Source organism: Giraffa tippelskirchi, chromosome Y (genome assembly GCF_054371585.1).
Source record: "Giraffa tippelskirchi isolate mGirTip1 chromosome Y, T2T-mGirTip1v1.2.pri, whole genome shotgun sequence".
In the NCBI taxonomy this organism is placed as follows: domain Eukaryota; kingdom Metazoa; phylum Chordata; class Mammalia; order Artiodactyla; family Giraffidae; genus Giraffa; species Giraffa tippelskirchi.
This window is the reverse complement of record NC_137290.1, coordinates 10585630-10598740: the sequence shown is the minus strand read 5'-3', so window position 1 is coordinate 10598740 and position 13111 is coordinate 10585630. Positions and strand designations below refer to the sequence as shown.

The 13111-nt window shown below is 44.6% G+C and overlaps 1 pseudogene; it reads left to right on the top strand.

The window, feature by feature from the left end:
• Positions 1–13111, top strand: part of LOC145537692 (zinc finger imprinted 2-like) — a 55583-nt pseudogene extending 42472 nt beyond the window's left edge.

The following is a 13111-nucleotide window of genomic DNA, read 5'->3' as shown; positions in this document are numbered from 1 at the left end:
GCTGTTTGGATGATACAACGGATGTTGGCAATTTGATCTCTGGTTCCTCTGCCTTTTCTAAAACCAGCTTCAACATCTGGAAGTTCATGGTTCACGTATTGCTGAAGCCTGGCTTGGAGAATTTTGAGCATTACTTTACTAGCGTGTGAGATGAGTGCAATTGTGCAGTAGTTTGAACTTTCTTTGGCATTGCCTTTCTTTGGGATTGGCGTGAAAACTGACTTTTTCCAGTCCTGTGGCCACTGCAGAGTTTTTCCGAATTTGCTGGCATATTGAGTGCAGCACTTTCACAGCATCATCTCCCAAGATTTGAAATAGCTCCACTGGAATTCCATCACCTCCACTACCTTTGTTCGTAGTGATGCTTCCTAAGGCCCACTTATTCCACCTTCCAGGATGTCTGGCTCTAGGTGAGTGATCACACCATTGTGATTATCTGGGTCGTGAAGATCTTTTTTGTACAGTTCTTCTGTGTATTCTTGCCACCTCTTCTTACTATCTTCTGCTTCTGTTAGGTCCCTACCATTTCTGTCCTTTATGGAGCCCATCTTTGCATGAAATGTTCCCTTGGTATCTCTAATTTTCTTGAAGAGGTCTCTAGCCTTTCCCATTCTGTTGTTTTCCTCCATGTCTTTGCATTGATCACTGAGGAAAGCTTTCTTATCTCTCCTTGCTATTCTTTGGAGCTCTGCATTCACATGGGTATATCTTTCCTTTTCTCCTTTGCTTTTGACTTCCCTTCTTTTCGCAGCTGTTTTTAAGGCCTCCTCAGACAGCCATTTTGTTGTTTTGCATTTCTTTCCATGGGGATGGTCTTCATCGCTGTCTCCTGTACAATGTCACGAACCTCCATCCATAGTTCATCAGGCAGTCTGTCTGTCAGATCTAGTCCCTTAAATCTATTTCTCACTTCCACTGTATAGTTATAAGGGATTTGATTTAGGTCATACCTGAATGATTTCTTATTTTCTCCATTGTCTTCAATTTCAGTCTGAATTTGGCAATAAGGAGTTCATGATCTGAGCCACAGTCAGCTCCCAGTCTGTGGATTAGATGAGCAATTGGATCAGATTAGCAGTTGCCAAACTCTAAGCTTTAACCTTTTCTGCCTCAGAGGATAGTGTATGCAATAGATAACGATTTCAGCTGTTGGAGCTGAATTATGGAATGAATGTGGGCCTGCAAGGTCTGTCTTCCATTTTTTTTTTCCTTTTCCTGCAAGCTTCGTAATCAAGACATCTCCCTGGAACCTCTCAACTCTTTCATATATAGATATTTTCAATACCAACCACTTGGCTATTTTGCTCCTTAGAAGCCTTCTTATTCGTACGTATCTAATTCTGTGCACATCACTTTGTAATAGGGCATGCAGTTTAGAGGTTGACCTTACTGCCCGGATTGGGCTTCTCTGGTAGCTCAGTTGGTACAGAATCCGCCTGCAATGCAGGAGACCCCGGTTCAATTCCTGGATGAGGAAGATCCGCTGGAGAAGGGATAGGTTACCCACACCAGTATTCCGGCCTAAAGGATTCCATGGGCGGCTGAGTCCGTGGAGTCGCAAAGACTCAGACACACCTGAGCAGCTTTCACTTTGACTTTAGAACCTGGATTACTAGTAGCAGCCATTAAAGGAACCATTCGATAGGATAATTGGACCCCGGACCTTGGACTTTGAGTATGGCGGCTAGTCAGTGGAATACATGCATGGTATTCTCATTGTACTTGATGTGCACGGCTCAGACAGTAAGATACCTGCCTGCAACGTGGGAGACCCAGGTTCAGTGCCTTTGTCAAGATCCGCTGACAAAGGAACTGTCTACCCATTCCGGTATTCTTGGCTGGAAAATTTCACGGACGGAGGAGCCTGGTGGGGTCCAGTCCATGGGGTCGCCAAGATCGGACACCATTGAGCAACTGACACTTTCCAACTCCTATAATATATGGGTGTGGGTTGCTTCATGGCAAATTTTAGTGGCCCAAGGGTCAGAGGTAACCTCGGATACAGGCATACAATAAGTAGGAAGACCAGTGGTAAAAACGAGAGGCAGTGTGGTCTGCTGGGAAGACCGCACCAGACTATACCTATTATAGTGCACCACTCAGGTCCCTTTCACTAGGCACCCCTCAACTCCATAAATCCTGGCCACTAATCTTTGTGAAAGGTTCCCTGTTCTGGAAAATTGCCTTTGGTCACATGAAAGCCTCCTCATCCAAGAGGTGAAAATCCCACATCTATGGGTGAAATTTTGACTGAGTGACATGGAAGCAAATGCCTTAATACAAAGTGAGATAAAGCCTGGTGCAACTTGGTCTCTGCTTGACCTTAGATTTTGTTTTCCCTCTGCTATATCTTGCTTCCCTCATTCCATTTCTCCTGGAAAACCCTCACCATTGAGTCCTGTGAGTAGCAAACATGGGCTCTGCTTTTAGGGAATCTGATGGAAAACATTCCCACCACAGAATAGCAACTACCACTCGCCAAGAAAAGGAAAGGGAAAAATATTCATACTCTAGCCTCAGTTTCTCTTAAGGTAAAATGCCACTCTCTGCTGCTATTTGCTATCCTTTGTGCAGACCTCTGAGATTACATTGTTTGCTGTTTCGTTTTTTTTTTTCTTTTTTTTTTCCTTTTTGATGTTCCTTGGCCACATAAGTCATGGAAAGGTATGCTTTTCTTAGAAGCTGATGATGTTTTTTTTTAGCTGATCTTTGGGTGGACACCCAAAGTTGGTGGTTTTAACTTGTAAACAATATACTTCATTTTTTCAAGGGCTAGGATCTTAATAATCTGTCTTCAAGTCCAGAGTTTATTAAGATTTGTAAGTTTAAACATGTTTCTTATTGATTCCATTATTTAGGTTGAATGTTTCAAATACAGACCTCTACCCCAGAAGAGAATCAAATAAAATCGCAAGTGAAATAGACTTGGGAGACGATCGTCTATTCCAGTTAGAGAAGACAATCTATCAAAGTGCATTGAGCAGGTCAATCTAAAATAGTAATCTAATAACAATCTGTAAAGTCAGAAAACTCTGCACGAGGAACTTAAAATAAGATTTTGTAGGCATGAGGTGGCCAAAGTATTGGAGTTTCAGCTTCAACATCAGTCCTACACCACCACCACCAAGAGTCCCTCTTCTCGACAGTATTTGGTATTGTCCAACGTCTTAATTTTTGACAGTTGAATGAGTATAAAGTCATACTTTGTCATTTTGAAATGCATTTTTTTATTATAAGATTGGCCATCTCTGCATATTTATGAGCTGTTTGTGTTTTGTGGATGAGTCACTGAGGCTTAACCTATCCACACTCACAGAGCTTGTAAGAGAGAACCAGAACGTAAACCCAACTGTCTCTTTTTCCTGGGATTGGGGTATACTGCTCAGCTTTTATTTGCATTTTTCTCTCTTTATTAAGGAACTTAAAAGGATCTTTCTCCTCCCACACAGATCTCTAGAAATTCGCAGCAGGAGCTGTCTTAGAAATATTCCCACTTCTCTCAGACTTCAAGACAAAAGAAAGATATACTTATTTTTTCTCTTTCTTTTTCATGTTTTAAATTATGAAACTATGATAACACATTTGCAGGAGGCTTGGAGAGTTCAGAACAAAGTTACATATAGTTCCACTATGTGGTGGTTGGTGGTTTAGTCGCTAAGTCAAGTCCAGTTCTTGTGACTGCATGGACTGTAGCCTGCCAGGCTCCTCTGTCCATGGGATTCTCCAGGCAAGAATACTGGAGTGGGTTGCCATTTCCTTCTCCAGGGGTCTTCCCGACCCAGGAATCAAACCCAAGTCCCCTGCATTGCAGGGAGCTTCTTTACCAACTGAGCTATGAGGGAGCTATGGGGGAAGTTCTACTATAAATTAGAATTATTTTTAAGTAGATAAATTACAATTTTTAGTTGGACTTCCAATATCAAACTCAAAAAATTAATGGAATGAATAAAGGTAGAAGTCTATAGTAGATCTGAAAAGCAGTATGAACCAATTGGACATAACTTCAGATTTATATAGTTTTCACACAACAAGAGAATCCAAATTGTGTTCAAGTTCCCATGGACTATAAACTAGGAGACCCTGGAACATATCCAGGAACATAAAGTGCAAAAGTTTCATGGCCTGAAGGTATTGAAATCATATACACTCTGTTCTCCTATCACTGTGGAATTATGATAGAAGTTAATAGCAAAAGATATTGGAAAATAACCCACATATTTTCAAGTGCAGTGTGACGTTTCCCAAGAAAGATTTTTGACTTAGCCATTGAAAGCCTCTATAAAGTTAGAAGACTGAAAGAAACAAGAGGGTGATTGCAGAGAAGAAAACATTTTAATGAGAAAGACTTAAAGGAAAGAAACCCTTGTAGGTCCCTGAAACCTTTGGATTAGAGTCTTTCTGCTTGTCTGAAGGTGTGCTTCATGGTCAGTCCCCTCTTATCAGATACCTTTCCCCCTCTTTGGGATAATTCCGGATTTCAATCATTTAGGAGTATATCTGGTATTTCAGGAATTGGTGACTTTCGAGGATGTGGCTGTGGACTTCAGTCCAGAGGAATTACCCTTACCTCAGTGCTTCTCAGAGGAAGCTCTACCGGAAGGTGATGCTGGAAAATTACAGGAACCTGGTCTCCCTCGGTAAGCCATGATGACCAAAATTGTTTCCAGACATTGGCATATGTCCCTAGTGGCAGAATCTTTGGAAACAGGCTTTATTTTTCTTGTGTGTAAATTTGCACTTGCCTGTTATCTCAGAGCCTTTAGAAACCAGGCTGGGAGTTCCTGAGGGTACAGGACAGAATCCCCAAGTTATAAGTCTCCTTCTTCAACAGGGTACCAGTTCCCTAAACCTGACATTATCTCACAGCTGGAAGAGGAGGGGTCACATGCTAGGGAGGAAGACGGGAGTGCAGTGACATGTCAAGGTGAGCCGTGAGACCGGGATCTTGGGGAGACAACCCTGGTCAGTGAGCAGGGGCTGGGAGCTGGTCCTCAGAGCCCACTCAGCTTAGGCAGAGGGCCGGTAGGTGCTTTCACCTTAGGGGCTCGTGTGGTCACGCCACATCATGCTCACTCAGTACTTCTTTTATCTCCTCTCTGAAGCTCATCTCTTCCTCTCCTGCTCAGCTCCAGGGAGGCCAGTTTCCGTATCCTCTAATGTTCAAGCCCCTGCATTTATTTGTGCCTTTCCCCTGACAGCTAGAAATCAGAGGTCTTTCCTCTGTCACTGAGACAAGCAAAAACCTTGGTGTGATACCACTGCTCTTTCCAGCCCTCAGGGAGTTGACGTTACAAAGCACACATCAGGTTCTTACCACTCCGAAAAGAAAATCCAGACTTCTAGCAAAACATTTAAATCTGTCCCAGTCTGGTCCAAAAGTCACATCCAGCTTCATCTCTCATAGATACTCCTAGTAGAACCCTATATTGCTGCTCCCCAGGACTGTGTACTTCCATAGTCAGTGTCTGCTCAGAATAAGATTGCCGCCCATTTCACTGCTTGCTGAGCCCTAATGCCTTCCCCTGCCTGATCTTTTTCTGTTCCCAGATGAAATTCCCCAAACTCTCCTTTTGTACATTTATAGCCTGATTATAGAGTCTCTATACAGAGAGACTGTTCAGTCCAATGAACACCCAGGACTGATGTCCTTTAGGATGGACTGGTTGGATCTTCTTGCAGGCCAAGGGACTCTCAAGAGTCTTTTCCAACAGCACAGTTCAGAAGCATCAATTCTTCAGCACTCAGGTTTCTTCCCCCTGCAACTCTCGCATCCATATGTGACTACTGGAAAAACCATAGCCTTGACTAGATGGACCTTTGCTGGCAAAATAATGTCTCTGCTTTTAAATATGCTGTCTCGGTTGGTCATAAATTTCCTTGCAAGGAGTAAGTGCCTTTTAATTTCATGGTTGCAGACACCATCTGCAGTGATTTTGGAACCCCCCAAAATAACGTCTGACACTGTTTCCACTGTTTCCCCATCTATTTCCCATGAAGTGATGGGACCGGATGCCATGATCTTTGTTTTCTGAATGTTGAGCTTTAAGCCAACTTTTCCACTCTCCTCTTTCACTTTCATCAAGAAGCTCTTTAGTTCTTTTTCACGTTCTGCCATAAGGGTGGTGTCATCTGCATATGTGAGGTTATTGATATTTCTCCCAGAAATCTGGATTCCAGCTTGTACTTCATCCAGCCCGGCATTTCTCAGGATGTACTCTTATTAGATCTTAGGGATACTAATTTAAAAGAGACAACATAATAAATTGTGCAAAGCATAAAATATACACATACAATAAGAGTTGTACACAGTACAATGGAATATTAGCCATTAAAAAGAATGAAATAATGCCATTTGCAGCAACATGGATGGACCTAGAGATTGTCATAACGAGTGAAGTAAATCAGACAGAGAAGGAGAAATATCATATGGCATCCCTCATATGTGGAATCTAAAATGAAATATAAATGAAGTTACAACACAGAAAGACTCTCAGACTTAGAGAACAAACTTACGGTTTGTTCTTATGGATAAACTTATGGATAACCAACAAAGTCCTACTGTATAGCACAGGAAACGTTGCTCAATGTTCCCTGGCAGCCTGGATGGGAGGGGAATTTGGGGGAGAATGGATAAATATATACATATGGCTGAGTCCCTTCACTGTTTACCTGAAACTATCACAACATTGTTAACTGGCTATACCTCAATACAAACAAAAAGTTGTTTGTTTTTTTTTTAAGTTGTATAAAGGTATGGTGACTGAGTAAAATATTTGCATGGGAGCAAGAACCACGGGGGTAATACCATGTTCAGGGGGATGATTTTCCTTTTTATCTTAATAGTATTTTCTTTCAGCAAACGAAAATCAAGATTCAAATGTGCATAAATTGCTTTTATATGATTACATATTGTGACATCTTAATATGTATGAATATATAATCCCTTTATCTACTCTCGCTGCTCGGATTTTAACATAAGGAGATAGAAAACCACTTAAGACAATGTGACCTCCTACTTATGATCTCTTAAGAGGTGCTGCTAATAAATTGAACATGAAGTTTTTAACTTTTTATTTTCTATAGCCAGTTAACAATGCCGTGATAGTTTCAGGCAGACAGCAAAGGGACTCAGCCACAGATACACATGTGTCCGTTCTCCCCCAAACTCCCCTCACATCCAGGCTGCCACTGAACACTGAGCAGAGTTCCCTGTGCTCCACAACAGGTCCTTGTTGGTTCTCTGTTTTAAATACAGCCATGTGTACATGTCTGTCCCACGCTCCCTAACCATCCCTTCCCTGCATCCTTCCTCTCAGCAACCATATGTTGAACATACAGCTTTTTCACACTTGACTTCGTGTGGTGCCCCTGGCAGGCACCCTGGACAAGACACCCACACATAAGAAAATATTCGTGAGTTACCTTCAGCCTAGAAAATAAGAACAAGGGAGAAAAACAAGATCCAGAACAAGATATGAATTTCCAAGAAGTTGACGTGCACTTAAGGTATGTGTGTGACTTAGAGGTGGGAGTCTCCTGACCTCTGGATGTTTCATGTGGATTCTGAGAAAAATGTCTGCTTCTTTAATTAGATGGAAATGTACACAACAGAGAGCTTTGCATCAAGTCTGACATTTAGTGCATGACTCCCTGGGACCCTCCAAGCTGGGTTGTTGACCTATTTTTCCTCTGGACCCCAAGCTGTGTTAACTCCTCACTGACTTCTAATCCGGAATCAGCGATCCCTGTTGGGAACGTCCTTGTTGCTTCCCCCTTATCTCCATTCCTCCCTCAACCACTGTTATTTCTTACTTTTTGGGTTGCTGTTGTTGTTCGTCACCGAGTCACGTCCACTTCTTTGCTATCCCACGGATGCAGCACGCCAGGCTTCCCTCTCCTTCGCCATCTCCCAAAGTTTGCTCACACCCATGTCCATTGAGTCGGTGATGCCATCCAAACATCTCATCCTCTGCCACCTCCTTCCTCTCTTGCCTTCAGTCTTTCCCAGCCTCAGGTCTTTCCCAAGGAGTCCGCTCTTCACATCAGGTGGCCATAGTATTGGAGCTTCAGCTGGAATGTCAGTCCTTCCAATCAATATTCAGAGTTGATTTCCTTTAGGATTGACTGCTTTGATCTCCTTGCAGTCTAAGGGACTGTCAAGAGTCGTCTAATAAAATTGAAGCCAACAGATATAAACTGCCTGTATGGATCTCAGACACCACTTTAATCATTTGACATGTGATTGGGTTCAGGATACCTCACCCCAAAATATGGCACCTGGCATATTGAAGGTGAAGCAGTTTGAGAAAACAGCGGAAGGAAGAGGTTCACTCTCTTCCCCTTCCCCCTTCTTCCATGAAACAAGCCATAATCCCATCATGGGAGAGGTACCCTGCCTATAGCAGGAGGAAAGGAGCATTCTTATCTCCAAAGGGTGAGGAACACTTCCAAGAGGAAGCCTAACACACAGGCCTTGCTAAGTTTCTGCCAGCTTATTACACTCACCTCTTATTCCTTAACCGATCATATTCTTCCACAACTGTCCCCACCTCATCAAACCTAGTTTGAAATACTCAGGTCTGTTTCTTTAGGTCTTCATTTCCTTAGGAAGGCTCCTGCGTCACTTAAAACATATTAAAATAAGTTGTAAGCTTGTCTCCAGTTAATGTGTCTTTGTTGATTCATTTTCAGACGCACCCAGCGACCCTCAGCACGTGGAAGAAAACATTATCCACCTCTACATATTTTAATCCTTACATTTAGTAACTTGCTGTCCTTTTAGTCTAGAAGGACAGACTGAGGCTCAGAGAGCTTGAATGACCTCCAAATTGCAGGTTTTCAGATACAATACATAGAAGGGCACTTCTGGGGAATCCCCCACACCAGGGGTTTGTGAGCTGCACGTGTATACCTAAAATGCCATCACCAAATCTCAGGTCATAGGTTTTCTCTTAAGTTCTCTTCCTGGAGTTTTCTAGTTTTGGTGTTGCATTTGGGTGTCTGATCCACTTTGAGTTAGTTTTTGTCACAGGTATAAGACCAGTGTCAAGAATATTAACCATTATGCCATCATCACCATAATCAACATCACAATGACTAAAATACTTATTGCACCTTTCACTATACTTTCCCTACGTATCTCGAGGCCCTGATAAATGTTCTTTAGTTAAATACAAATGGCTCCTCAACACAGGAAAACATATTCTACCTTGCTCCTGAAAAATTTCTCGACCCTAGTTTTGGAAAACCTGAAAAAGCATCCTATAACACTGAGAATGCAGGTTTGCTCACACAGGCTGGTGGGGGTCTGATAGGCAAGCGTCTATGGAAGGCAGCTTAGAAATCTCTGTCAAAATGACACACACATGTGCACTGTGGCTCAACAATTCCACTGCAGGGGATTTATCTTCCCAGAAGGTTTACACAGCAGCAGAACTGCTGAAGCTCATAGTTTTGCACAGAATACTGGTAGCAAAGGGCTGAAAACAACTCAGCCACCCAGTAGTCAGGGATGGGGTAAATAAATCAAGTCACAACAACAGTACAACAGAATTCAAACAGCTGTTCAGAAACAGTAGGCAAATTCTCTTTGTACTGATATGAAAAGGTCTCTGAGATAGGAAAAATTGAAGGCATAGAACAATGGGTACAGTCTGCCACCTTTTGTATAAAAAAGGTAGGAAACGAGACTATGAGTATTTTTGCAAACTAAAAATGTTTCTACTCTATTTGTACAGACATATAGTTACATATAATATGAATCTGCGTGGCATCATGATATACTTGTTATAGTTGGTCAGTCGTGTCTGACTCTTTGAGACCCCATGGACTCGACAGTCCATGAAATTCTCCAGGTATGAATACTGGAGTGGATAGGTGTTCCCGTCTCCAGGGGAGCTTCCCTACCCAGGGATCGAACCCAGGTCTGCCTGCGTTGAGGGTGGATTTTTCACCAGCTGAGTCACAAGGGAATCCCAAGAACATTGCAGTGGGTAGCCTATCCCTCCTGCAGCGGATCTTCCTGACCCAGGAATCGAACCAGACTCTCCGGCATCGCAGGCGGATTCTTTACCAACTGAGCTTCCAGGGAAGCCTTATATTGCCATCAAGGAAGTACTTATATTAGTTGAGTACACATTTTAAGCTACAGTATGTACCACACTGTGTCACATTATAGGTTGTGTTACATCGTCACACTTCTTATTTAGAAAATATATTTTATATTTTAAACTATTTATATCTATTACAGGTAAATATCTACCGAATTTATAGTATAGATATGTATAATACGTATCAATGATAACGACATATGTGTGTATAACGCACATATGTATATACGCATGTATCTCTATTTTCATATACACAAAGACACTGTGGAAGGACACTGAAAACATGTTCACGCTTTCATAATTATTCACAGTTGCATAATTATTCAGTTTAATAATCATACGTATTCAAATAATTGCACCGGTCACCTGAGTGTTCCGTGGTTTTATAGCATGAGAATTTCGTCGGTGGCACAAAGTGAGAAGGCTTTTCACTGCATACTGTTTATTTTGAAACCGTTTTAAACCACGTGCTAACCACTGCCAAAACTCGTAAAGCATCTAAAGGAAGTAGTCCTCCGGCCCCTCCCAGCCCTCTCTAGGCCGGGTGGTCCTCGCGGGCCCGCCCAGCGGAGCCGGCCAGAAGCGGCCTGCGTTTTCTGCGCGGCGCTTTCTGCACCGGCCGTCCCACAGGGCGCATGCGCAGACCGCTGGTAGCGCCTGCCTGGCGGGTTTGCTCTGCAAGAGCGAGGTGCAGAGGTTCCGTCAGGCGAGGGTGTCCGTCTGCGAGGTGAGCGCGCGGCGTCCAGGGCCCGGACGCGAGGGAGGGGCCCTGGGGGTGAGGGCCCGGCTCGCGGGCAGGGAGGTGCGGGCGTCCCCTCAGGGCCGCCGGGGCAGACGCTCCTCTTCGCGGGGAAGTCGACGGAAAGTGAGGCGCGAAGTAGCGGCCCTGAGGGGAAGGGGTGCGGGAGGCCGCGCGGGCCAAGTCAGCTCTGAGGAGGACGCGGCGGCCTCCCTGTTGCTCACGCCCCGGCTTCCTGCCAATGCTTCCCCGGCCGGAAGGCCTTCCACCCGCCCTCCTCCTCCCGCGTCGCACCTTCCTCCCCGCCCCAGGACCCCACAGACCCTCCCTTTTTATGGCCTCTCTGCTCTCACCCCCAAGAACGCGTTCCTTGGTCCCTGAGGACCCTCCCCGTCCTCTCGGACCGCTGCCCTCCCCTTCGAGGACCCCACGGGCCTTCCCTTTCAGACACACCTTTGGCCTCCTCAAGGACTCCCGCCCTAGAAAACCCTCCTTCCCCCTCGAGGACCCCTCCCTTCCCTTCCCGTCCCCCCTCCCCCCGTTTGGAGGATAAGTCTCTATACAGACTTATGAACATCCAGGTGGATAACGCTTTGCTCAGAATCAGCGTTTAATAAATGTTGAATTGAATGAGTAAAATGAGAGATTGGGAGCCAAGAAAAGAGTTGGAGTACTCTTGCTTTATTCTGAGTGAGAAGGTGTTGACCGGGGTACTCCAGTGTTTCCCCAATAGTCCTACAGAATTATGATAATAGGGGTTCTTTACAAAAAACAACACAAAAAAACAAAAAGTGTTGCCTAACAAGATCAGTTCAAGAAATGCTACCTCTTACATTTCCCCTCTTTGAGATCTGAGATGCTGGTTAAGGGATCGGAAGAGTCCTACAAGAGTGAAAGCTGACTTGCATCGTACGGTATCTCCTGGATTGACCTGATAATAGAATCCATTTATGGCCACAGTTATACTAGTTCCTACAAACAGCAATGATGTACCAAGCATGGTGTGAAAGTTGCAGCCAAACCCCAGTCCCCCGTCTTTCTCTGGTTTCCTTCTCATTCTCTTGTCAGTGCCTCTGGCATCTTTGTCAATGTTCAGTCCTCCTAGATGGTCTTTTCTGCCTCACCTTCACCTATCCTTGGTTGCTGTCTTCTGCATCCTTCTCCCACTCTCTCCTTACATCCCCAGACAACTCTCAAACCTCTGTACTAATTAATGTGTTTGTGATGTTCGGTCTCTTTCTTCTATTTCTACTATAATGATGTTTTTCTCTGAGTAAAAAATAGTAGAGGACCTTTTACATTTCTTTTAGGTTGTGAGGACCAATCTGAAACCAAAGATCTAACTCCAGAGCAAAGCCTGCCTGTAGAGACATCATCCTCGGGGGCAGGAATAAAGGATTTGGAGGCAGGTGACTCCTTGTGTGCCCACACGAGAGAGTCTTGTGCTGATGATCCACTGGAGTCACACCAGGTCAAGCCGGCACAAGTTTTGAGTCCCATAAAAATGAGTGACCCCAAGACCCTCGCTCAGGAAGGAAGCCACGAGGGTGATCAACTAGAGAAAAGCTCAGAACGTAAGAAAGCATCGGAGAGTCTGCTAGGAAAGGGTCCCCGGGAGCACAGTACTCTTGGAGTCTGCACCAGGTCCTGCCTGGCCCACAACTCGTTTTTCCTCCAAGAGAACAAACACTACAGATGTGAATTTTGTGGGAGAGACTTCAGTACCCGAGGAGGCCGGGAGAAGCACCAGCAAATCCACACGGGGAAGATGCCCTTTGTATGTAAACGGTGTGGAGAGGCCTTCTACCTCATGCCGCGCCTCAGCAGGCATCAGAAGACTCACTGGGATGGGAAGTCCTTGACCCAGCGTGCAGATGTCTACGGCCGCGTGAGCGTTCAGAGGCAGGACTGCCGTGAGCGTCTCGAATGCGGCAAAGCTTTCATCCAGGCTGTGCATCGTCTCCAGCATCTCAAAGCCCACGAAGCAGCAAGAGCCCTGCCATGTGAGTTACCCCGAGACAAGATGTATTTGATTGGATATAAGCGGCAGCACGACTACGTTGGAAAAAGAGCCCGTCAGTGTTGCGACTGTGGCAGAAGGTTGCATCAAAGGTCGCACCTCATCCAGCACTACAGGATTCACGCTCAGGAGAGGCCTTACCAGTGCCAGCTGTGTGGGAAGTGTTTCAGCTGACCCTCCTGCCTCACTCAACATTACCAACTCCATTCTCAAGAGAAGCCCCTGGAGTGCCATTACTGTTGA